This window comes from Chiloscyllium plagiosum, unplaced genomic scaffold (assembly GCF_037043375.1).
Source record: "Chiloscyllium plagiosum isolate Xiang-an unplaced genomic scaffold, Cpla_swu_hap1 HiC_scaffold_3, whole genome shotgun sequence".
NCBI classification, from domain to species: domain Eukaryota; kingdom Metazoa; phylum Chordata; class Chondrichthyes; order Orectolobiformes; family Hemiscylliidae; genus Chiloscyllium; species Chiloscyllium plagiosum.
The window spans coordinates 101,789,969-101,816,126 of record NW_028270141.1 but is presented as its reverse complement, the minus strand read 5'-3'; the positions used below and the strand labels follow the sequence as shown (position 1 = coordinate 101,816,126).

The 26,158-nt window shown below is 42.6% G+C and overlaps 1 protein-coding gene across 4 annotated transcripts in view; it reads right to left on the bottom strand.

Moving 5' to 3' along the window:
* The window catches only part of sgk1 (serum/glucocorticoid regulated kinase 1), a 100,798-nt gene that overhangs the window by 60,783 nt on the left and 13,857 nt on the right, over positions 1–26,158 (bottom strand). The gene's annotated exons all lie outside the window — the stretch shown is intronic.

Genomic DNA, 26,158 nt, shown 5'->3' with positions numbered 1-26,158 from the left:
ACACAATGAACTCCTATTTGCACTATGTAAACTCGTTTTTGCAAATCAAAGTTAATTCATGATTCTGGACAAGCTATCTCATGCACAACATAAAGATATCCTTTCGCCATGAGCACAAGTCAAAATCTTTGGAAAAGAAGCAGAATTATTACCCATGGATAATTGAATGCACACAAACACAGCATTACAAATCAATGAACACATGTAAGTCACATGTATTTGATTACCAAAGGAAGGATGTCATTAAACTGGAAAGGATGCAGAAAAGATTTGCAAGGATGTTATCGAGACTGGAGGATTTGAGTTGGAGGATTAGGCTGGGGCTTTTTTGGCTGCAGCATAGGTGGCTAAGGGGGTGAGCCTATAGCGGTTTATAAAATCATGAGGGTTATTGATAATGTGAATAGTCAAGGCTTTTTCCCCATTGTCAGGGAGTCCCAAAACTAGGAGGGCAAGGGTTAAGGGTAAGAGGGGAAGGATTTGAAAGGCACTTGAAGGACAAAGTTTTCTCACAGAGAGTGGTGTTATATGGAACGAGCTGCCAGAGGAAATAGTAGAGGGAGTTACAATTACAAAATTTAAGGGACAATTGGACAGGTACCTGAGTAGGAAAGGTTTAGAGGAGTGTAGATCAAACAAAGGCAAATGAGTCAGGTTCAGTTTAGGAAACCTGGTTGGCATGGACAAGTTGGCCAGAAGGGCCTGTTTCTGAGAATTTTGACTATGACTCTATGACCACTTAATCCTCATTGTATATTTTAAGTCACACTAATTCACACTCTCTTGTATTTTAAGCACAAGTATATTATTCAAGTTATTATCAGGCACCCTGATTTATCAGCATTTATCAGGATTTGGCCCTGAGACCTTGAAGAGCATAGACATAGAACACCTTGGAGTGCAGGTTCATAGCTCCTTGAAAGTGGAGTCGCGGGTAGATAGGATAGTGAAGAAGGCATTTGGTATGCTTTCCTTTATTGGTCAGAGTATTGAGTACAGGAGTTGGGAGGTCATGTTGCGGCTGTACAGGACATTGGTTAGGCCACTGTTGGAATATTGCGTGCAATTCTGGTCTCATTCCTATCGGAAAGATGTCGTGAAACTTGAAAGGGTTCAGAAAAGATTTAAAAGGATATTGCCAGGGTTGGAGGATTTGAGCTATAGGGAGAGGTTGAACAGACTGGGGCTCATTCCCTGGATCGTTGGAAGCTGAGGGGTGACCTTATAGAGGTTTATAAAATCATGAGAAGCATGGATAGGATAAATAGACAAAGTCTTTTCCCTGGGGTCGGGGAGTCCAGAACTGGAGGGCGTAGGTTTAGGGTGAAATAGATAAGATATAAAAGAGGGGCAACTTTTTCACGCCAGAGGAAGTGGTGGAGGCTAGTACAATTGCAACATTTAAAAGCCACCTGGATGGGTATATGAATAGGGGGGATTTGGAGGGATATGGGCCGGGTACTGGCAGGTGGGATTAGATTGGGTTGGGATATCTGGTTGGCATGGACAAGTTGGACCGAAGAATCTGTTTCTATGCTGTACATCTCTATGACTCTATAACAGTACTGCATAAGACAAGTCCTTCAGCTCACCGTATCTGTGCTGACCATGATACTACTCTAAACCAACCCCATTTGCCTGCACATGGTCCATATCCCGCTATTCCCTGTCTGATCATGTGTCTGTCTAAACACCTCTTAAACTTTGCGATCATATTTGCTTCTACCATTTCCCCTGGCAGCTCGTTCCAGACACCTAATGCCTTGTGTATAAAACAACATCCTTTGCAAATCTCCGTTCAACTTAACTCCTCTCACCTTAAATGTATGTCCCCTAGTATTTGACATTTCCACCCTGGGAAAGAGGCTCTGACTATCCATCCTATTCCTGCCTCTCATACTTTTATATAATTCTATCAGGTCAGCCCCTCAGTTTCCAACGCTCTAGCAAAAACAATCCAATTTTGTTCAGCCTCTCCTTAAAGCTAATATACTCCAATCCAGGCAACATTCTGGTAAGTCTCTTCTGCACCCTCTCTAAACCCTTCTGATAGTGCGGTGGCCAGAACAGTACTCCAAATGTGGCCTGACCAAAGTCTTACACATGACTTTTATGTAAGTGGAGAGAAAGTTTCGGGTTAGATGGCATTGACACACATCTGGTACCCAGGACCATTGTGGAGAAGAGTCCTGAGAATCTTGAAGTGGTAGAACAACCAGGAGTCAGTGAGGAAGAAAAGAGACTATGGAGGGAGCTACAAAAGAACCCCTAGACCTGATATTTCACCAGAGATCTTTAAAAAAGACAGAGAGGACCCTGGTGTGAAAATTTCACCCCCATTTCTAGCCGATACAATTTTTCCCTATAGTGGAAAGGGAGCAGGACATGAATTGATCAGATGTGAAACATAGATCAGCAGGAGCACTGAAAGTAAATACTGAATTTAAAGACACTTCCTTTTTGTTATTCCAAAGACTTTAATCAGCAGTACGAGAGTCACAGGTTTATGGAGGAGATGTAAATACTCTTGAGGGGCAGCTAAGGTCTGTTCATGTGTCATGGTCTAAAGTTATTTAAATTTCCAGTACTTTATAACTGAAAATGTAGACTGTCGCAGTTAACTAGAGTAAATTCACTGTTGAAGTACTTTGTTGATAGGGCATCCAGGTGAGAAAAAGATCATTGCCATCTGTTCCCACTGCCTCAACGCATTTCATTATTGAAAGAGTTGTTATTACAGCTGAGCCAATTATGAATGCGCTGCTGAGTTTCAAAAGGTTTGAAATTGCCATCCTCAGGAGGGGAGTGGAATTCAAATTATGCTTGACAGCTTTAAGAAGCTGGGAATGTGGTGCTGGAAAAGCACAGCTGGTCAGGCAGCATCCGAGGAGCAGGAGACTTGACATTTTGGGCATCAGCCCTTCATTAGGAATGAGGCCTCATGGGACAGTCCATGAGACAATTAATCAGAAAGTAAGATGCTGAAATAGACAATGTTATTGGCTTTAGGACCCCAACAAGAAAATTGTTTGCATGTGAGAAGTGATTATGTGAGATATTGAAAGGCCTGTTGGGAATTTCAGGACAATCACTGAATGTGAGGAGAAGGGCACTTCCAGCCAATATAGTGAGATTTGAATTACATCAACTGTTTGGGTTCTACTCTGGAAGCTATAGCCATCTGTAGGAATGCTGCAGCTAGAGGATCACAACAGGCTTTGATGATAAACTTTCATCATTATTTTGGGACTTAGTTTAGGTTGTCCGTGCTTGTGATTGACAGAGACTACAGGAGGTAACCTATTGGTAAACCTTACTTTTTATATACTATTGTCTTCTGACAAGAGACAGGATAAAGCTTAGTACAAGGCTTCACACAGAAATACTTCCTAATAGAGACTTGTATCATATGATCCTCCATTACTGATGATTTACATTGTTTACTCACATACTTAAGATGAACCCTTTACACTACATTCAGTGATTGTTTAAATGTCTGCCATGAAGATTAAACCTGTGCTTCTTGGAATGACACACTTCTCCTTGAAGACACAGGTGGAACAGATTAGTGCAAATGCTGAGTCACAGCCTCAGAGGATCTGTACTCAGGAATTGTCCTTCTCCCTATCTCCCTCTCTCGTCTCTCTCACTTGCTCACTCACTTTCAGGGGGTCAGTATATCTGCTTTCTTACCAGTTCTTGGTAAAACCAGACTTTCCACTTTCAGGATCTCTGAGGTTCCGGTCAGTCCAGTTGTCAGTGGCCACAAGCAGTTTAAGGGTTACACATTTAAGAAAAACAATTTTTAAACTGCTGCTTGTCTAGGTTTTTGAGTCTCCTCTTGCTATTGTTCTTCTTCCTCCAACTATAACTGTTCAAGGGTAAAATACTCTGTTTTCAAAAGCAATGAGTGCTTATGTGAATAGCTAAGAGGGGAGAGAAATCAGAATGAAGTAAACTTCAAACTCAAAATGCACAAATACAATGGCCAAAGTCACTGCAGACTAGTATACCTAAAATATTTGTTTTATTCGTTGATAGGATGTGATGTGAGCTGTCCTCTTAAACATACATTTGGTGTAGATATACCCACGATGCTGTTAGGTTGGGTATGATGGGAAGGGTCTGGGGGGGGCTGGTAGTTCCAGGATTCTGATCCAGCAATACTTAGGATTGTGAGGGTCTTGGAGAGGAAGCTGTAGGTGGGGCATGGTGTTCCTATGTGTCCGTTGCCCTGTCTTTCTTGATGGAAGTGTGGTCATGAGGTGGGAATATGTGGTGTCAGCAGTCTTGGTGAATTTCTGTGGTGCATCTTGTACACAGGACGCACTGTTGCTACTGAGTGTTGGTGGTGGAGAGAGTGGACACTTGTGGATGTGGTGCCAATCAACAGGGCTGCTTTGACCTTAATGGTATCAAACCTCTTGAGCGATTTTGGGGCTGCACACATCCAAACAAATGGTGTATGTTCCATCATACTCCTGACATAAGCCTTGTTGATGGTGGACAGGCTTTGGAGAGTCAGAAGATGAGTTATTCACTTCAGAATACCTGGCCTCTGATTGCTGTTGTAAGCATAGTATATATAGGGGTAGACCAGTTCAGTAGCCATCATGATGTTGACAGAAGGAGATTCATTGATAGTAATGCCACTGAATGCAGTATCCATTCATGTGAATGAGTTTTCTGGCTTTGTTTCCAGAGGGGAGTTCTGACCCACCCAGTTAATATTGCAAGAGAATTCCAACAAAAACACACATTCTCCCTCACCTCCTTGCTGTCCCCACCCCTCACTTAAATTTATTCATGAGGCAGCTGCCTGTTTCTACCCAGTTGACTCTGACCTAAATCAGTTCTACAGATAAAGTACTGCTCAGCACATTCTGTTGGGCATGGAACCACAAGTTATTTCATGTCATCTTGCTCATTTGCCTGTCCATTTCCACTGGCAAATAAAACTTCAAATTCAGGCTTTGGATTCAGGCTGTTGGCTTGAAGTTCAGATTTTTTCTGCACAAGCGGATGTTTTATTTGCTCTGAGTTGGCTGAAAGTGCTTTGGTTTTTGTTTCAGTGTCCCTTCACACTTCTGGAACAGTCAGCTCCAAGCATTGTTAAGAAGAAAGCTGGACGAGAGAAAAATGAAATTAGACTGGTGTATGCTATGATTTCTGTGGTTCACAAAGCTTTTCCTTATCTCCTGTATTTCAATGTACCCTTCCTCCCTCACCCTTCAATACCTCCCATATTGAAGTTCTGTTGTTATTTGCAATGATTCCATACATTACATGCTCCAGATGAGAACTTCTGTTCTTGTGAGTGTCAGCATAAGACACTGGTATGGAAGTAATGGGCTGAGTAGCCTCTTGCTCTGTGTCTTCACTTTTTCTATGTTGCTGTGATGACTGGTACTTCAGTTTGATCTAAATATAAGTTATTTCTGTCTAGACACTGAGCATATTGCACCGTGACAGATCTGTCCTCTTTGTCTGATTCCAGTTCAAAGTTTGTGCGAAGATTTGTAGCTCGGATGCGAGTTGTTGTGGTTCTGTTCGCCGAGCTGGAAGTTTTTGTTGCAAACGTTTCGTCCCCTGGCTAGGCGACATCATCAGTGCTTGGGAGCCTCCTACGAAGCGCTTCTTTGATGTTTCCTCCGGTGTTTATAGTGGTCTGTCCCTGCCGCTTCCGGTTGTCAGTTTCAGCTGTCCGCTGTAGTGGTTGGTATATTGGGTCCTGGTCGATGTGTTTGTTGATGGAGTTTGTGGATGAATGCCATGCCTCTAGGTGCCTCCTAGAGGCATGGCACTCATCCACAAACTCCATCAACAAACACATCGACCAGGACCCAATATACCAACCACTACAGCGGACAGCTGAAACTGACAACCGGAAGCGGCAGGGACAGACCACTATAAACACCGGAGGAAACATTAAAGAAGCGCTTCGCAGGAGGCTCCCAAGCACTGATGATGTCGCCTAGCCAGGGGACGAAATGTTTGCAACAAAAACTTCCTGATTCCAGTATTAATAACATGCAAAAAATTGCTTTGAAATCAATTGCACAGTACGAGTTGAAACAATCTTATTTACTGGTTCTCAAATATGTCATATCTTTTGAAACCAAAGCATTATCAAGCACACATGGGAAAGAAAGAAAAAAATGTATAAGTTGTGTAACCTACAACCTTATTAAACATGGAGCATCTCTTGAATATTGCTTGAATTTGGGAATATGTCAAAAAGGAATAGGTAAATTATAAGGAGACAGAATTCTTGGTCATACACAGAAAATGCAAGTACTGACAATTCAATGTGATGGCCTTTGACCCAAAAACAGTAAGTAAAATTTTTATGTACTTTCCACTGGGGAATCTCTAATAGCTTTTGAAAGAGTTTGTATCAATTATAAAGGAATCATTTACAAATTTTGGATAATTGAACATGTCACAATTTCAGACATCACCAGTACCAGCATATGGTATCCTGGTTTGAATAGCTTGCATTTCTCCTTCCTCTGTGCTGAGTCTAAGTCTATTTAATTATCATGCTAGTGGAAAGACCACTGGTGTCTCTAAAGGATAGGGGCACTTGTATTCGATAACAAGATAGTTTATTGCATCATCACAATAGGTACATTTTAATTCAACTTGCTAGACCTAATTACTAAGGGATTTCTGGAATTGTACAGAATATATCTACTTGCTTTAGGTACTTGTGCAGAGCTTAACTGTCTCCACCTAAAAGCTCGATGCAATATGAATATTAACTCCTGAATTGTCACTTTATACAATGTCTATATGATATGATGGCCCCCTATTTGGAAGCATTACTAACAAAAATGAAATTGAAATACAGGGGCCATGACCCAGACATGAACAGAAAGACCAAAGAGAAAAGAGGAACTGAAAGTTGGAAAAGTTCCTGACAGAAGTGAGTTATAGTGTAGAAGTTCATATGGACAACCCCTGTTTACACAGATGCTGCTGCTGACAGAGGATTGACCAAGACTTTTAAGCAAAGGGACTGAAATTCTGGTTGGAAGAGTTGTAAGGCTGAAACTAGGATGATAGTGTGGAAATAGACTGTCTACAATGTCCACTTGACCATCTTTGGCTTATCTACAATTCCACATGTAATATATTGTTTGCATTGACTGTGAATTGCCTGTTAACCCATGCTAAATTTGCCTTAATTCTGACTTGTATTAAACTTTCAAAAAGTGAAATCTTCTCTACTAACTTCTTCATTTGAATGTTATTTGTTGTTTTGATTTAGACATCTCCCTGGGGATCACCAGAGACTCGTGATGTGCTTTGTTCATCCACTTTTGCACTTTACTCTTTAGAAAGCCTGACTCATGTTAAGGTGTGGCTGTGCACAGCATATCAGCCCAAGTTCCCATTCCTCAAACACCTGCCTAGTGAGTGAATGATCACAGTCCATTGAACAATTGCTGAGCTCCGTCCTACCCTCATCTGATATCCACATTTAGACAACTCAACAACAGTACTCATTGAATAATAAGCAAGACAACAACCCTGGGTGATTTCTCCTTTTGTCAAGAGAACCCAACGTACTTTACTGTCACACCTAAATGTACTTAACACATTAACCTTAATACATAAGTATTGACCGAAAGGTAAATTTGAACAGTGGATTGGCAAGTTCTGACATTTTTCCAGAATGGCAAACATGAGGCGCAGAAACAGCTATAAAAATGTATAGATTTTCCTATTCCTAATTATACCAGGGCTTTTAGATTGCTTGACTGCAGGACAGAGCAGAAACAGACTGGGAGGATTGCATACTGGTAAAGTAACCTGCTGATAGATAGGCAAAAGTGAGGGCTGCAGATGCTGGAAACCAGAGTCTAGATTAGAGTGGTGCAGGAAAAGCACAGCAGGTCAGGCAGCATCTGAGGAGCAGGAAAATCAACGTTTCGGGCAAAAGCCCTTCATCAGGAATGGAGGCAGGGAGCCTTTCCACCCTGTAGGGTCCCTGCCTCCATTCCTGATGAAGGGCTTTTGCCCGAAACATTGATTTTCCTGCTCCTCAGATGCTGCCTGACCTGCTGTGCTTTCCCAGCACCACTCTAATCTAGACTCTGGTGATAGACAGGGACAGGCAAGTGATACTGCGCAATGAGGACGTGGAGGTATTGCTGCTGGGGATGTCCTTGGCCACTGCAGGGATCCTCTGTGGACCACAGAATGCTCAATGGAGACAGCTCCACAAAAGCTGCAAGAGTGTAAGGTACCAGGATATATCTGGCAATCTCCTCACATGGCAATGCATACCATACCCCTGCCCTCAGAAACCCTAGCCTATTCCACGTGTTCCTGTAAAATCCCAGCCTGCAGCTCAGAATTTCACCAAGACATGTGAACTGCACGTATTAGCCAAAACGGTGCCAGAGGTCAAATCCAGAAATTCCACAAGTGTACCCAGCACTCACTATTTTTAACCAAGGGATGGTGGAGGAGGAGGAGGGGGAAAGGTGAATAAGAGTCCAGCTGCCGCCAATTAGTCTTGATTTCTGTCACCCACGTTTCTCAAACATGACTTCTGGGCTTGACACATTGGTGGGAAAAGTCTAAACTTACTAGAGTTCTTTGGACAGGCCAGGTACCCTTTTGGCGAGCTCAGGCATCCTTTTGAGAGCTTTAAAAATTGTTCCAACTGTGCATGACCTGGTGGAGTTTGGAGAATGGGGCCATTAGTTTTACCCATTCTGATTTGAGCACCTAACCGGCAGGAAGGAAAGTGAGCCACTCAAAGAGAAGAGTTTGCGTCGTGGAAAAGTGGATGAAAAAATGTTTTCAGAGGGAACATTGTGAGGCCAAAGGGAGGCAACATGGCCAGGAGGAGAACAACAGAATTTAACTTTGAGCTAAGTTGACCATATGGATGTCCTATATGGATATGACAGAAATCCATAACAGAAGGAGGCACAAGTTAACTTGGGAATTGTTCACTGTGGGGTGGCACGGTGGCTCAGTGGTTAGCACTGCTGCCTCACAGCACCAGGGTCCTAAGTTCGATTCCAGCCTCGGAGTTTGCACATTCTCCCCCTGTCTGTGCGGGTTTCCTCCGGGTGCTCCGGTTTCCTCCCACAGTCCAAAGATGTGCAGGTCAGGTGAATTGGCCATGCTAAATTCCCCATAGTGTTAGGTGCATTAGTCAGAGGGAAATGGGTCTGGCTGGGTTACCCTTTGGAGGGTCAGTGTGGACGGTTAGGCCGAAGCGCCTGTTCCACACTGGGGGGAATCTAATCTAATCATATATGCCCTGGTACAATAACTCACCAGCCTAGTAATCTATAGGAGCAGGCTAATGCTCTGGGAATATCATGACAGCTAGTTGAATTTACTTTCAATTAATAAATCTGAAAAATGAAATCTCTAATGTAGTGACCATGACGGTCACCAATTATTTGAAAAGGTTGTATTTGCTGACATGAAAGCATGTACATTCTGTGTCACTTTAAATGCTGCGCGCACATACAAATGCCTTGAGGGAGCACGGCCTGGGACAGTGCAGAGAGAGATCAGAAACTGGAGGGATTATTGGGGGGAGGGGGGGGGGGTGGAGGGGCGGAGTGGATCAGGATCCAGGGAGGTTGGGGAAGAGATCAGTATGAGAGGGAGCCCTATCCATTTCCTCTATCTTCCCCCACCCCATCTGCTATCACTTCTCCTTCTACCAGCCCTGTTCATTCCTTCTCTCTCCCCTTCTCTGCCTTATCCTTTCTCTCCCTCACCCCATCTGTTCTCTCTCCCACCTCCCCAACCCCATCTATTCTCTCTTACTCCCTCCACCCACCCCTGTCTATTCTCTCTCACTCACCCCAATCCAGCCCTGCCTATGCTCTACCCTGAGCCGTATTCATTCCCAGCCCCGTCTGATTCCCATTTCAAAATGGCACCTATTCTATGCACGTGTACAGTGGGGACTTTGCACATGACGCAACGACATAGAGAATCTGGAATGGTGTGCTTGCAAGTTTCTGAATGATTATGTAGTTGTAGTTTGAACAGCAGACACTGCCATTCTAAAGGCACTACAGTGTTCAGGTGAAGGAAATCTTCCATATTTATCAGATCTGGCTATGGCATCTCAGCAGTTAGCACTGTTGCCTCACCGCACCAGGGACCCAGGTTTGATTCCACCTTCAGGTGACTGTCTGTGTAGAGTTTGCATGTTCTCCCCATGTCTTCATGGGTTTCCTCTGGGTGCTCCAGTTTCCTCCCACAGTCCAAACATGTACAGATTAGGTGGATTGGCCATGCTAAATTGCCCCATAATGCCCAGGGTTATGTAAGCTTGGTAGATTGGCCATGGGATAGGGTGGGGAGTTGGGACTAGGTCTGGATGAGATGCTTTTCAGAGAGTCAGTGTTGGCTTGATGGGCTGAATTACCTGCTTCCTCACTGTAGGGATTCTATGATTCTACATGTGACTTCAAAATCATAGCATTGTGATTAACTCTTAACAGTTATCTGAAAGCAATTAAGGTTGTGAAACAAATTCTGGCTTTGTCAGTGACAGCTATATACCACCAAAACATGTACACATATTTCCATATGGGGAAGTGATTCCATATATATATTTGTGAATGCAGTCTCAAAGTTTTTATGTTATTATCTCTTTTCGGGGCTCAGTTGTAGACATCTGCGGCATTTCACAAACAGCAACACACCAGTGCATCAAGGCAATCCCAGACAGACTCTTTGCTCGAGTGGGAGATCATGTAAATGTCTTACATTTCAGGGATTTAGGGAGCAGGAGCTTTGCTAAAGTAGCTAAATTAGTAGCCTCCCCTCACCATGGGAGACTATTGGTGATATCTACATTGGTATAGGTGTGATCAAGTGAGATGAGGTCAACTGACTTCCCTGCTCTCTATTCAAGCATCTTTTACCTCCCATCAAGATGGTGAAGAAGGTGTGAAGAAAGAGGAATAATTGCGAGTTCTGGTCCTATTGAAATGATTGCCTTCTCCTTGCCACATGAACAATTAAATGCTGTGTGAGAAAAATCCATTGGAGACTTTCCCAACTCATCAACAATTCAGGTCTTCAAATATCAGTGGTCAGCCACTCAAGGGCTGCACTAATCACTTCCCCAGTACCCTGTCCTCCCATAAAGCAGAAAAGTGCAGTTATCCTTACTGGAACACAGTTGCATTCCTGACAACCTGGAGAATTAGAGGATGGGGTCCTGAAAAGGCAAATATTTTTGGCAGGTTTCCTGATAAAGGGGGGTTGGGGGCCAAAGATATGCCAATGTAACCCAATCTTAGACTTGCCTCCATTTCCCCTTACCCCTCTCTCCCAATGACCCCAGGAAAGAGCCATTGACTGGACCTGAACCAACAGTGGACTCTGACTGGTCGGCACTCTCCCACATTTTTGAGGCTGGCAGTTAGCTGAGAACCTAGATATCCAGCTCTTATGAATCTGATTGGCTTGTGATCAGGAAAGTATTCTCAGATGTCCTCATTGAGCTCACCCACCCTCACAAGTTACTGTTCGTAGATTTAAGCCCTTTCCTTGTTTGACTGAAACAGATTGCTCATTTTAATTCATTCATGAGATGAGAGTATCTGAGGCCTATATCTGGACCCCTTGAGGAAGTGATAGTAAGCTGCCTTCTTGTACCACAAATGTCCATTAGAAGGGCGTTTCAGGGTTTTGACCCAGCAACAACGATGGAATGACTGGCAGTGCCCAGTCCCAGTCTGGCAGTGCCCAGTCCTCATCTAGCAGTGAAGGATGGAGAATGACTTGGAGGGGAACTTACAGGTGGTGGTGTTCCCATGTATTTGCTGCCCTTGTCCTTATTACCAGTGGTTGCGGCTTTGGAAGGTGCTCTCTAACACTGTTGCTAATGAGCAATGGTGGTGGAGGGAGTGAATGTTTGTGGATGTGGTACCAATCAAGTGCACTGCATTGTCCTGGATGGTGTCAAGCTTCCTGGGTGTTGTTGGAGCTATACCCATCCAGACAGGTATTCCACCATATTCCTGACTTATGCCTTGTAGATGGTGAATAGGCTTTGGGGAATAAGGAAGTGAGTTACCTGCTGCAGGATTCCTAGCCTCTGATCTCGTCTTCAGTAAGAGCATCTGAAAGGCTAATCCAGTTCAGTTTTGGGTGAGTGATAACCCCCAGGATGTTGATTAATTGGTCATAATGTCATTGAATGTCATGGGGCAATGTTTAGATTCTCTTTTACTGGAGATGGTCATTGCCCGACATTTGTGTGGCACCAACGTTACTAGTTACTTCTCAGTCTTAAACATTTGTACACTGTAAGCCTAAAGAGGTCTGAACAGGATTTCTTGAGTTAAACAATTAAAGATGTTGAGTTGTTATACTTGAATAAACTTAAGAAAATAGTGGAGTATGCATGGACTTTTGTACACGCAAGCCAAGATCACATATGACACAAATGCAGATTACAGAGTTGGGATGAACATAGTAACCAAGTTAGAGTCTATAAAAAGTAGAAAAGTTTACAGTCAGTAGGTAGATGACTCAGTTGATTTCAGGCTGGATTTGGTGGTTATCTGCTTTTAGCATCGAAGAAGAGACCAGGCCTAAAGCTGTGACATCTGAAGAGAAGGAGAACAAGAAAGATGAAGAACAGGAGAAGGAGAATCGTCTCCATCTTCATATTCTGGCACAGTGGAGAAGAAAGAGCAGCCCATGAGAAACCAGCAGAGTGACAGGGGATGCATGAAGCCATGACAGATTCTTCACAGGAAGAGTCATCTGTCAATTGAGAGTTGATTCCCTTAGGCTCTTAAAATATCCCCAATTACATCAGCTGGTCACCAATGATTATCTTGCTCATATTAAATCATTAGCATAGAAAGACAATGATAATAATAGAATTGGCGTTGGATGCCCATTGGAGGGATATCAGCTGAATGTTCTGTAGAATCACTCCATGCCAAAAAACAATTTGGTTTAGTCAGGTCGATGGGTGATAAATGGCTTGTGTCAGTTAAGATGATAACTGCAGAAGGTGACATCAAGTCAATATGAAATGTCAAATGAACACCAGTATATGCTACAATATTGTGACCTTCACAGACCTATGTGAAGTGGCTCAATATGGTGATCCAAAAATAAAACTCTCAAGCGTTATGTTGAGTCTCTATAATAACACCATACACATGCTGTGAGAACACATTACTCTGAAACCTAATGCAATGGCAACAACGAATATCTGGAGTTCCAGATCACAGATTCTGGCACAGTGGAGAAGAAAGAGCAGCCCATGAGAAACCAGCAGAGTGACAGGGGATGCATGAAGCCATGACAGATTCTTCACAGGTAGAGTCATCTGTCAATTGAGAGTTGATTCCCTTAGGCTCTTAAAATATCCCCAATTACATCAGCTGGTCACCAATGATTATCTTGCTCATATTAAATCATTAGCATAGAAAGACAATGATAATAATAGAATTGGCGTTGGATGCCCATTGGAGGGATATCAGCTGAATGTTCTGTAGAATCACTTCATGCCAAAAAACAATTTGGTTTAGTCAGGTCGATGGGTGATAAATGGCTTGTGTCAGTTAAGATGATAACTGCAGAAGGTGACATCAAGTCAATATGAAATGTCAAATGAACACCAGTATATGCTACAATATTGTGACCTTCACAGACCTATGTGAAGTGGCTCAACATGGTGATCCAAAAATAAAACTCTCAAGCGTTATGTTGAGTCTCTATAATAACACCATACACATGCTGTGAGAACACATTACTCTGAAACCTAATGCAATGGCAACAACGAATATCTGGAGTTCCAGATCACAGACAGAAAACAAAAGCCACTCATCCCAGCTGGAGCAGGTCTAAATCTCAGATTCATAGCCCTCAATGTGCCAAATGAGATTAACACATCACAGAGCATTCAGCCATTGATCTCAATACAGATCCTAGAACAACACAACAATATTTTACAAGATTAGATTACCTTCCTGGAGACTTATCATCTCGAAGTAAATTTTATTCAAAATGCAAAGGAAAATTCTTTACAACCCTTGATGTAAAGGATAATTACTGGCAAGTGAAGTTTAATGAAAACACCAACCTTCAAATTACATTTTGGATTATGTTTGGGGCATACAGATAGTTCGAGGAGAAAGTGAGGACTGCAGATGCTGGAGATCAGAGCTGAAAATGTATTGCGGGAAAAGCGCAGCAGGTCAGGCAGCATCCAAGGAGCAGGAGAATCGACGTTTCAGGCATGAGCCTGAAGAAGAGCTCATGCCCGAAACGTCAATTCTCCTGCTCCTTGGATGCTGCCTGACCTGCTGCGCTTTTCCAGCAACACATTTTCAGCATACAGATAGTTGCACATGTTGTGGACATTTCCATGGCTCCAGAGAAATATCAATAAAGACAAAGTAAGCTAGTTAATTATTTGCCCAGAATGGAAGCTGTAGTGGACAATCTGCTAGCTTGTGAATGTAGAGACACAATGAAAGAAACCATTCCTGACCATGATCAAATGACTAGTGTGACTGTTAGACAGAGCTCACCAGATGACCCTGAAGCTGAACAGGAAGCAATTGCAATTAAAGATGACAAAAGTCAAGTACATTGGTCATGTTCGGACAACAAAAGCTGTTGCCTTGATCCTGCTAGTGTGAGAGATGTCGCGGCTGTGTCGTGACCAACTGATGGAAAAACAATATAATGCTTTATTGTTTTTTTTTAAACACTTAGCAAATGTCTTTCCCAATTTGTCATCAGAGGGTGAATAATTACACCAATTCACTGCCAAGGGTGTATAGTGATATTGGGACATGGGACAAGAAGCAGCGTTTACAGAAGTTAAGCAACTAATGATCGCAATGCCAAATCTGAAATGCTGTCATAAGACGATGAAGTTACCCTGCAGTATCACATCAGCGAGACAGGACTTGTAACAACCCAAACAACAGTTAACACAGCCGGTTGTATTTGCATCCAGAACTTTAACACAAACAGAATAATGTTATGCTTAGATCAAAAGATGTTCCTGGTCATTGTTCTTTAAACATTTTTGTCAATATTCATTTGGAAGAGACAAAGTGACCATTAGCCATTGCGTGCATTTTCCACAAGTTATCATCTCCAAAGTGTCTACAAAGGATGTTATTTGGACATGACATGCAGATGTGCATCATTGACATACTCTGGTGAGTAGCACACACTATGAGTTAAGAAGAAGATGTCGTGACAGTGTGTAAATTCTTCAAAATCCAACATAGAAGCAGCAATTTAACACTCAAGTCATCAATCCAGGAAAAACAATCAAGCTAAGAGAAAAGTGTTTTGTTCAGATCAAGAAAACTACCCAGTCCAAATCCAAACTGAATCGTCTAATCTTCATTGGAGTTGCCTCCACATCTCCACTACTTCTAGCTTTGGTGAGCCCAATTCCAACCCAACCTGCCCCAATGCCCCTCTTCCAGAGTGAAAATCCAACCATTTGGACATTCAGGTTGGGTTTCGGCATTTGCTTTGGGAGCAAAAATCCAGAACCATGTCTGGCAGCTATTTTCCTATCACTTTCGCAACCAATATACCCACATGCCATTTTCCTGCAGTACTGCAAATTAAAATGGATTTTGCCAGCCTTGTATGTCTCTGCATGTTTGCTACAGTCAAAAAAGATACAAAATTCCTTCCAATTTTAAGTGAGTACACATCTAAAGTTACACTGTGTGTATGTCATTGGGAATTGTCATTTTCTGCCTTTGCTAAGAAAGGAGATTCTGAAAACATGGAAATATTAAGTCAATATCCACACCAATAAAACATGTTACCTGCTACTTTGAAAAGTATTTTGCAATTTTATGACCTTGTTTTAAGGTCAGTTCACCAAGTAATAAAAACTTATGGAGCTGAGTCAACAGCATATGAAATCCATACTGAGCACTTTTATCTTTATAATGCTGATGCACTGTAATCTTTTGCAAAAGACAAGATAAAAAGAATGAACAATACTATTGAAATCTAATTAAGGATCAATTGTCTTTGTCTCAATTCAGATAGTTTACTGCATGGGAGCAGGCAATTCGACTCAACAGATTGAGACTTCTGATGATCCAAATGAACAACACCCTCTCCCTCCTCCAGCCACCCCACCACCCCTGCTTTATTCAGCCCCAGACAATCCCATCAACCCCATCAATATTTTTACTTTTTTCCTTCTCCTAACTTCCTCCTAAATGCATTTGTGCTATTCATTTCAACTATACACTTAATAATTGTTGGAATGAGTGTACTTCTTTTAAATAGTTGGTGCAGTTGTGTGCTGATATTTTCTGTACGTAAAATTAATTGCATATTTTGGAGGGGTTTTTTTGGGTTTGGAGATGCCAGTGTTGGACAGGGCTGAATTAGTGCTTCCAATTAAACCTGTTGGACTATAACCTGGTGTCCTGTGATTTTTAACTTTTTTGGGTTGAATCACGAAAGTACAAAAATTGAGCTGTTCTTTACCTGGTGTGCACTCTATCAGTTTCCAATCACGATTCCTTTATTTTCGTTGAGCTTGTTTCACTAATCTGGCTTAATGTTCACATTCTCACATGATGAAAGGCGAACCTGCTTATAATCTTCATATTGGAAAAGGGATCATGTTAAGGTGCACACCACAACCAGATAGGCCAACCTGGAAGTGCCTGTATGAGTTGGTACTAAATGGTTTACTGGCCTGCTGCTGGTGGAAACCATTTCCAATAGAAAACAGCAATCACCATTAACAACCCCTACTCACTGGGAAAAGGATTACGAGAGGCTAATTGGGATATATCATTCTACACTGGTCTCAAAGCTGTTTGCCGACTGTTTCTACTGATCCAGTAAATCTGTTTCTTCCTTCTGGGGTAGAAGGTTTTATGGTAGATCTACTTTCTGGGTTAAGACACTTGCCTGAGTATGGTGGACAGTTGGCCAGCAGAATCATGGGAAATATGGTCCAGATGTTACAGCAGAATAGGCCTTAAATTGTTGTCATCAGGGAAGGAAATTGACAATCACCCCACCCTCCCTTGTAGCCTCCTCAAAAATCTTGAAGCTTTCAGTTAAAATTTCCCTCATGAGGCAGTAGTGCAAAAGAAAATCCTTTCCAAATTTGCAGTCGCACAAATTTATCACTGGATAAGACAAGATGTGAAAACATACATATAAAAATGTGATGATTTGGAGATGCCGGTGTTGGACTGGGGTGTACCAGGTTTAATGAGAAGCACACTAGCTTTCGGAGCGACGCTCCTTCATCAGGTGGTAGTGGAGGGCTCAATCCTAACACAGAATTTATAGCAAAAATTTACAGTGTGATGTAACTAAAATTCTACATTGAAAAATTGATTGTCTGTTAAGCCTTTCATCTGTTAGAATACAGTGATAGTTTCACTTCTTTCATGTGTAAATCACAAAACCGATTTTAAAAAAAGTTGCATTCTCAGGTTAGCTGTTAACAATGGGTGATAGCTAGACAATATGTTGAAGGTGTTGGCCCCCTGTGTTCTCTGTCTATGCCATGATGTTTAGATTGATTCTAATCGAAAAAGTGAGATAACAGAGTTTTACATAAATTCATGCAGGTTTTGAGCTCAGAGTTCTACATGAATGCATGCAGTTTTTGAGCAAAGTACAATGTAATCCTGCAAGTACAAATTCACCCCACAAAATATATGTGTGTATGTGGGTCTTTGTCTGTGTGTTTGTGTGTGTCTGTCTGGGTTGGAGGTTGTGAGTGTGAGAAAGTGTATGTGTGTGTGTGTAGTGAGTGCGGAGTGTCTTAAGTCTGTGAGGAGGTGCATGTGTGAGTGTGGGAGTGTGTGTGTCTGTAAGGGTGTGTGTGGGTGTCTGTGTGCACGTCTGTGTGAATGTGTGTCCATGTGTATGTGCGTATAGGAGTGCCTGTGTGTGTGTGAGAGAGTGTGTGTGTAGGAGTATCTGTGTGTGTGAGGAGTGTTCCCTCCACCGACAGGAGGGTTCCCTCCCAGTTGGGGAACACTTCAGTGGTCCAGGACATTCAGCCTCGGACCTTCGGGTGACCATCCTCCAAGGTGGACTTCGGGACAGGCAGCAGAGAAAAGTGGCCGAGCAGAGGCTGATAGCGAAGTTCGGTACCCATAGAGAGGGCCTCAACCAGGACCTTGGGTTCATATCACATTACAGGTGACCACCATTGCACTATACACACACACAGATACTCCTACTCACACACAGTCTCACACAGACACAGGCACTCCTATACGCACATACAACGGACACACATGCACACAGACGTGCACACAGACACCCACACACATCCTTACAGACACACACACTCCCACACTCACAAATGCACCCCCTCACAGACTTAAGACACTCTGCACTCACTACATACATACATACACTTTCTCACACTCACAACCTCCAACCCAGACAGACACACATACACACAGACAGACAAAGACCCAATGCACACATATATTTTGTGGGGTGAATTTGTACTTGTAGGGTTACATTGTACTTTGCTCAAAAACTGCATGCATTCATGTAGAACTCTGAGCTCAAAAACTGCATGAATTTATGTAAAACTCCGTTATCTCACATTTTAGATTAGAATCAATCTAAACATCATGGCATAGACAGAGAACACAGGGGGCTAACACCTTCAACATATTGTCTAGCTATCACCCATTGTTACAGCTAACCTGAGAATGCAAGTTTTTTAAAAAGGTTTTGTGATTTACACATGAAAGAAGTGAAACTATCACTGTTTTCTAACAGATGAAAGGCTTAACAGACAATCAATTTTTCAATGTAGAATTTTAGTTACATCACACTGTAAATTTTTGCTATAAATTCTGTGTTAGGATTGAGCCCTCCACTACCACCTGATGAAGGAGTGTCGCTCTGAAAGCTCGTGTGCTTCCAGTTAAACCTGTTGGACTATAACCTGGTGTTATGTGACTTTTAACTTCATAAAAATGTGAGTTTCTTAAAAGGCCTTGATTGAGAGGGAAGGTGCTGTATGACTAGGAGATGATGATGCAGTCGTAAAGTCACTGACCTAGTAATCCACAACACCAGGTCATGGCAGATGTGACATCTGAGTTCAAATAAAAATCTGGAACTTTGAAACACTGTGTCATTGTTGTAAAAATGCTCCTTAGGGAAGGAAATCTGCCATCCTTATCCCACTTAGACTACATGTGTTTGACCTAGCCAGCAACACTCACACCCTATGAATGAAAGAAAACTGCACTCTTGGCTCAGTTAAATAACCAATAGCTCCAACATTTCATCACCTAAGGTTTGTCACCCAGGAGGTGTATTAAGCACATTAATTAGCCACCATAACTAAGATATGCAACTAAGAAGTGAACCAAAATAACTTCTTCTTTAACCTTTATATTCTTTGTTTTGGTTTATTTTTCTGTGTCTTAAGAAGGTGCCGAAGAGTGGAGATACTATAAAAGACTGCACTGTATTTTATAACAAACTACACATGGCAATAAATAAATCAAATCAAATCAAATCAAATCAAAATCAATAATCAGAGCTTCTTCCAACAGAATGTGATAATGTAACGGACAAATGTTATGGCATATTATACATTATCTTTTTACTGTACTTAATGTTTGAACCTGGCGCTAATGAAGCAGTGATTCGGAGATGCCGGTGTTGGACTGGGGTGTACAAAGTTAAAAATCACACACCAGATTATAGTCCAGCAGGTTTATTTGGAAGCAGTTGAAACTTTATTGCTGGAACAGCACAGCAGGTCAGGCAGCATCCAGGGAACAGGAGATTCGACGTTTCGGGCACAGGCCCTTCTTCAGGAATGAGCAGAGAGTGTTCAGCAGGAGAAGATAAAAGGTAGGGAGGAGGGACTTGGAGGAGGGGCGTTGGAAATGTGATAGGTGGAAAGAGGTCAAGGTGAGGGTGATAGGTCGGAGTAGGGTGGAGGCGGAGAGGTCAAGAAGAAGACTGCAGGTCAGGAAGGCGGTGCCGGGCTGGAGGGATCCAGCTGAGACAAGGTGGGGGGAGGGGGGATGAAGAAACTGGTGAAGTCCAAGTTCATCCCCTGCGGTTGGAGGGTTCCCAGTCGGAAGATAAGACGCTCCTCCTCCGACCGTCGGGTTGTTGTGGTTTGGCGGTGGATGAGTCCAATGACCTGCATATCCTCGGTGGAGTGGGAGGGGGAGTTGAAATGCTGTGCTACAGGTTGGTTGGGTTGGTTCGTCCGGGTGGCCCAGAGGTGCTCTCTGAATCGCTCCGCAAGTAGGCGGCCTGTTTCCCCAATATAGAGGAGGCCACACCGGCTGCAGCGGATGCAGTAGATGATGTGGGTGGAGGTGCAGGTGAATCTGTGGCGGATATGGAAGTTTCCTCTGGGGCCTTGGAGAGAAGTGAGGGGGGAGGTGTGGGCGCAAGTGTTGCACCTCCTGCGGTTGCAAGGGAAGGTGCCGGGAGTGGAGGTTGGGTCGGTGGGGGGTGTGGATCTGACAAGGGAGTCGCGGAGGGAGTGGTCTCTACGGAAAACTGATAGGGGAGGGGAGGGAAAAATATCCTTGGTGCTGGGGTCTGTTTGGAGGTGGCGGAAGTGACGGCGGATGATGCGCTGTACATGGAGATTGGTGGGGTGGTAGGTGAGGACCAGTGGGGTTCTGTCCTGGTGGCGGTTGGAGGGGCGGGGCTCAAGGGCGGAGGAGCAGGAAGTGGAGGAGATGCGGTGGAGGGCACCGTCGACCACGTCGGGGGGGAAATTGCGGTCCTTGAAGAAGGAGGCCATCTGTGTTGTACGTATTTTGAACTGGTCCTCCTGGGAGCAGATACGGCGGAGACGAAGGAATTGGGAGAATGGGATGGCGTTTTTACAGGGGGCAGGATGGGAGGAGGTGTAGTCCAGGTAGCTGTGGGAGTCGGTTGGTTTGTAGTAGATGTCCGTGTTGATTCGGTCGCCTGAGATAGAAACAGAAAGGTCTAGGAAGGGGAGGGAGGAGTCCGAGACTGTCCAGGTGAATTTGAGGTCGGGGTGGAAGGTGTTAGTGTAGTGGATGAACTGTTCAACCTCCTCGTGGGAGCACGAGGTAGCGCCGATACAGTCATCAATGTAGCGAAGGAAAAGATGGGGGGGTGGGGCCAGTGTAGTTGCGGAAGATGGATTGTTCCACATACCCTACGAAGAGGCAGGCATAGCTGGGGCCCATGCATATTTGGAAGCACACTAGCTGTCGGAGCGACGCTCCTTCATCAGGTGATTGTAGGAGCTCCGAACGCTAGTGCTTCCAATTAAACCTGTTGGACTATAACCTGGTGTTGTGTGATTTTTAACTAATGAAGCAGAAACCAGATAATTCGGAAAGTAAAAAGAACAGAGTGGATCAGGCAGCATCCGAGGAGCAGGATGGGGGTTTTTGCCTGCTCCTCGGATGCTGCCTGACCTGCTGTGCTTTTCCAGCACCACTCTAATCTAGATTCTGGTTTCCAGCATCTGCAGTCCTCACTTTTGCCAAGTAAAAAGAACAGCCTTGCCAAGCTCTGCATCATTCAAACTCCTAAAATCTTCACAGAGCGTAATCTTCTCAGTGTTGGTGCTTGTGGAGGTAAATATGCTTTCCTAGTATCCATATCAAACTTTTTGGTAGTGTAGTGTTGTGTAGTTTAGTGTTGTGTAGTTTAGTGTTGTGTAGTGTAGTGTTGTGTAGTGTAGTGTTGTGTAGTGTAGTGTTGTGTAGTTTAGTGTTGTGTAGTGTAGTGTTGAGTAGTGTAGTGTTGTGTAGTGTAGTGTTGTGTAGTTTAGTGTTGTGTAGTGTAGTGTTGAGTAGTGTAGTGTTGTGTAGTGTAGTGTTGTGTAGTTTAGTGTTGTGTAGTGTAGTGTTGTGTAGTGTAGTGTTGTGTAGTGTAGTGTTGTGTAGTTTAGTGTTGTGTAGTGTAATGTTTTGTAGGAGTTCAGTCGTATACTGAACATGCAACTTAATTATTATTAATCAAGAGCCTGGCTTAATGATCCAAAGGTGTGTGTTTAAATTTCTCCTGAGAATGGAGGAATTTAAATATAATTAATTAAACCAAATCTGGAATAAAATGTTAGCACCAGTAATATGGCCATGAAACCATCAGACTATTATGAAAAGATGTCCGGTTCACCAATGACATTTGGGGAAGGAGAACTCTATCCTTTGTCTACGTAATGACATGTAAATAGTGGGTGGGCAATAAATGCCTTTCCAGTGAAATCCACAAAACACAAAGGACAGGAAAGAGGGAATCTCTACAAGATTACCTTCAGTGCCTTTTTTTTGAATGGATACTTCTGATGTGCACACACAAAGCAGTCTTTCAAATTGCCCAAAATCAGCGTTTGGATGTTCCCAAATGTCACAACGCTTGTCAGAAGTGAAATGTAAAAGAAAATTTCATTCTAACCTCATCATTGCCTTCTGATGTGTACTGAAGTGAGAAACTCACTTTGTGGATTCACTCAGCCATTACTGATCGAACTGTTTGCAATTCCTCAACAGAACAGAAAGGTTGACAGAGAGGCTGGTTCGACAGTACACTACACTGGACATGGGAAAGAGGAGAGAAGCCTGGGAAAACCAACTCCCAAAGTTGCATACAGGCATCTGAAGAGCACATTTGACCTTGTCAATCCTCAGTACTCCACTGCCCATTGTACGATCACACCTCTCCTAAAATCCCAATTTATTTCCAACAGTTTGGAAGATGCTGCTGAAGTGAGTTACTGAAGTGCATCATGAAGGTGATACACATTGCTGCCACAGTACATTGGTGATGAAGAGAGAATGACTAAAATGTATGCTAATGAAGTGGCCTGTTTTATTCTGAATGGTGTTGTTGGAGCTGCAGTCAGCTCGCCAAGTGGAAAGAATTCCATTGTTCTCCTGGCTTGGGGAGTGACTGGGGAGACAGGAGGTGAGATACTCATTGCAGGATTCCTAGCCTCTGTTCCTAGTCTTCTGGAAATTGTGTTGATATGAATGGTCCAGTTCAATTTCTGGTTAATGGTAAAAACCCAGAATGTTGATAGTGGGGAATTCAGTTATGGTGCATTCTTGTTGGAGGTTGTCATTATCTGACACACACATGGCACAAATGTTTATTTGCCAATGATCAGCCCAAACCTGGATGTCTGGAACATTTACTATAAGTGATGATTCATAGAAAATAACTACATCAGGCTGTTACCTGAGTTATCTGTGCATTAGCTCTCCAAGTTTTAGCAGATGTTAACGACGAGGACTTTGTAGGTTTGACAGGGCTAGAGTTATCACAGATGACGTTGGATGAAGTTATGTATTTTTTAACATGCACTTATTTAATGGGGGTAGTTGGTGATAGGGGGTCAGGGAAGCTCCGGGGCTAGGGTGAAACCCCACTGAATCTCAACCCCTTAAGTGCTGATTGCATAGAAATCATTGTGTAACGTGTATCACAGCTGTTTAAGCCAAAGCATCTAATAGATGAGTTGAGCATAAATTAGTAATGCTGGTGATTTGGTGTTAGTTGAAAAAATGTCCAGAAGTGTGTAATAGCATTTCTAAATAGGAATAAAAAGAGAGGATAAGCTGTGTGCAAGGTCAATCAACCTTAGACAGAGAGAAGATAATTGAAAGAAGCAGCCAATGACCCTGAACAGTGGTTTGCGGAGGAAAATGAGCATTGTAGAGGAAGACTAAAAAACTCAATATTACATCAGCCAACCTAATAAGATGGATGTATACTTCATTTTTCTACTATAGAGGAATAGATATGGGCCATAATCATATTAATCAAAACTAGTGTTAATAAATGCATGGTTTCATCCACTCTCATCCGAGATAACTCCAACAGACAGGAGTCAAATCTATTGTGTTCTAATTGTGGTTGTCTTTCAGAAATATGAATATAATTTGGATAGGTTACGTCAGACAGTTCATAGTTATTGACCCCTGTTTCTCCTGGCTTCTCACTTGGATAAGTCAAACATTTTAATTGCTGTTGTTGACAGTTTCAAGCAATTCCTTTAAAGATTTGGACAAGCACATATGTAATACATGAGTTGAGATATTCTTGGTGACATTAATGGATGCTAGTCTAATCCATTTCTTCGTTGGTCTTTGAATGCAGCTGTAAGTCTGCTTATTTTAAATGGACTATTATTTCTGTTCACCAGGGGAAGGGAGAAATGGTGTGCATAATAAACATAATTCTCTGATAAGATTGCAACAGTTATTCTATTGGGACACTGTGAGCCAGAATAAGTATTAGGTTGGCATTTCTGTCAACTTTTTCATTTTTGAAGATGACTTGTTCAAGGCTGACAAGACTGGAGTTCATGAAGTGATATTTTCTCGAAACGTCTTATCATGTCTTTTCGTTTCCTCAAATGTTAAGTACAGAAACAAATAGTGCTGCTTCTGGCATGTCTGGACTGAAGCTTTCTTTTGTCTACTGTTTTGCAGTGGCCACATTAGTCTCTTTCTGCACTAACACGTTTGTAACTTCATCCAACATTGTTGTAGTACTGAGCTGGCAATTACATTAGACTTTGGAAACAGTAACAGATTATGCTGCTGAGTCCACCCTGCCACATGTAAAACATCTGCTGGGGTGCATACTTCAGTTGTCGGCCAACCTACTCATTGGAAACAAGCTATTGAAGCTTACTTACTGTCAGCTACTCTGCTCTGGAGCTGAATGTGATCAGAAAGAACCCAACATAGTGTTGCTATTTCTTGAACACCCAGTTGCTGCCTAATTTCAGCAGTTTGACTCTCGGATTAGAAAGAAGGAATTGTAACTGAGCAGTTCTCAGGTTTAAACAAACCTGACTAAATCCATGAAGCTACAGCTGGAAATTGCGAGCAAATGCCCCTTGTTACTTGCAAAGATATAATTCGGAAAAATTGACAGCTAGGACACGAGGTCACTCTGTCAGCCATTGCTTTGATTGCATTGCCCTGCAACAATATGAGAATGTTGGCTTGGGTGTGTCCCATTGGCTGCTTAGAATGGAGGTCACATGACTTTGAAAGCTGAAACAGTTTGAGCTGGTCATTGTTGCAATGAATAATGACCTTATACGTTTTATTGGGAGGTACTTAATTTTTAAAGCTCAGGTGGGATGGACTATCAGACTGTGACACAGAGAATATAAAAGGTGGGGAGAAAGAGTCAGGTTCATGTTGTGGATGGTGTCTTTGGTCTAATTAGGAGTGACCTCAAAAGTTAAGTACAGAAAGAATAAAACATTTATTGTACTGCTACAAACTATATCCCGGCTATATTACTTCTATCAGTGCTGCTACTCACTCTTTCAATTAAGCCTCCCATGTCTCTTCACTGACTACCTGTCTCTGTATAACATCATATCAATAGGTGATGTGAATCACACTCTCTCCCGATTTTATGACTCCTTTCAGACCCATATACAACAGTCGGCTATAAAGTCCTGCATTGACCATGAAGGCCATCTGCTTTACAAACAGGAGCTGTGAATTATACAGGTTTTTTTTTAACCAGATACAGGAAAAGAATGTAGATTCATAGTTGAGTAATTTGTTTTACAAAAGCAAGATGGGTCACTAATGTGAGGAAACATTGAAACTTTATTATTTTGAATTCTTGCATTCCTTGGAGTATGACCTGTATATTCATTTACTGTAAAATAAAAGAGATTCATCTATGGCCTTGCTTTCCTGTCTGTTTCCTCAGCCCACCTTTAAAGAAAATAGTGGCACACACGCACAAAGGACTACATGTGCGAATACACCTCACATGCTAAAACAAGAGTGGCTGCTGGTGATTGAAAGTAAAACCAAAGTGCTGGAAAAACTCAACAAATCAGTCATCTTGCACTCCAAGCATAGACTCAGTTTCTTTTTTCCCTGATGTGGCCAGACCTGGTGAGTCCCTGAAGTGTGATGTACCTTTATCTTCAGGTTAATATAAATAATTTGGTTGTACCCCCATCCAAGTCTTGGTTCAAAAAATTAAAATTGGACATGAGCACTAGCAGCTGTTGGAGCAGCTTCTTATCTTGGTGCCATCTTACCGCAGTTGGGAAACAGCAGCCAAGAGCCAGCAGCCAGAAGATCCATCTATGGGGAGACTAATAGAAAATAAGAGCTTCTTTTCTCAGGCT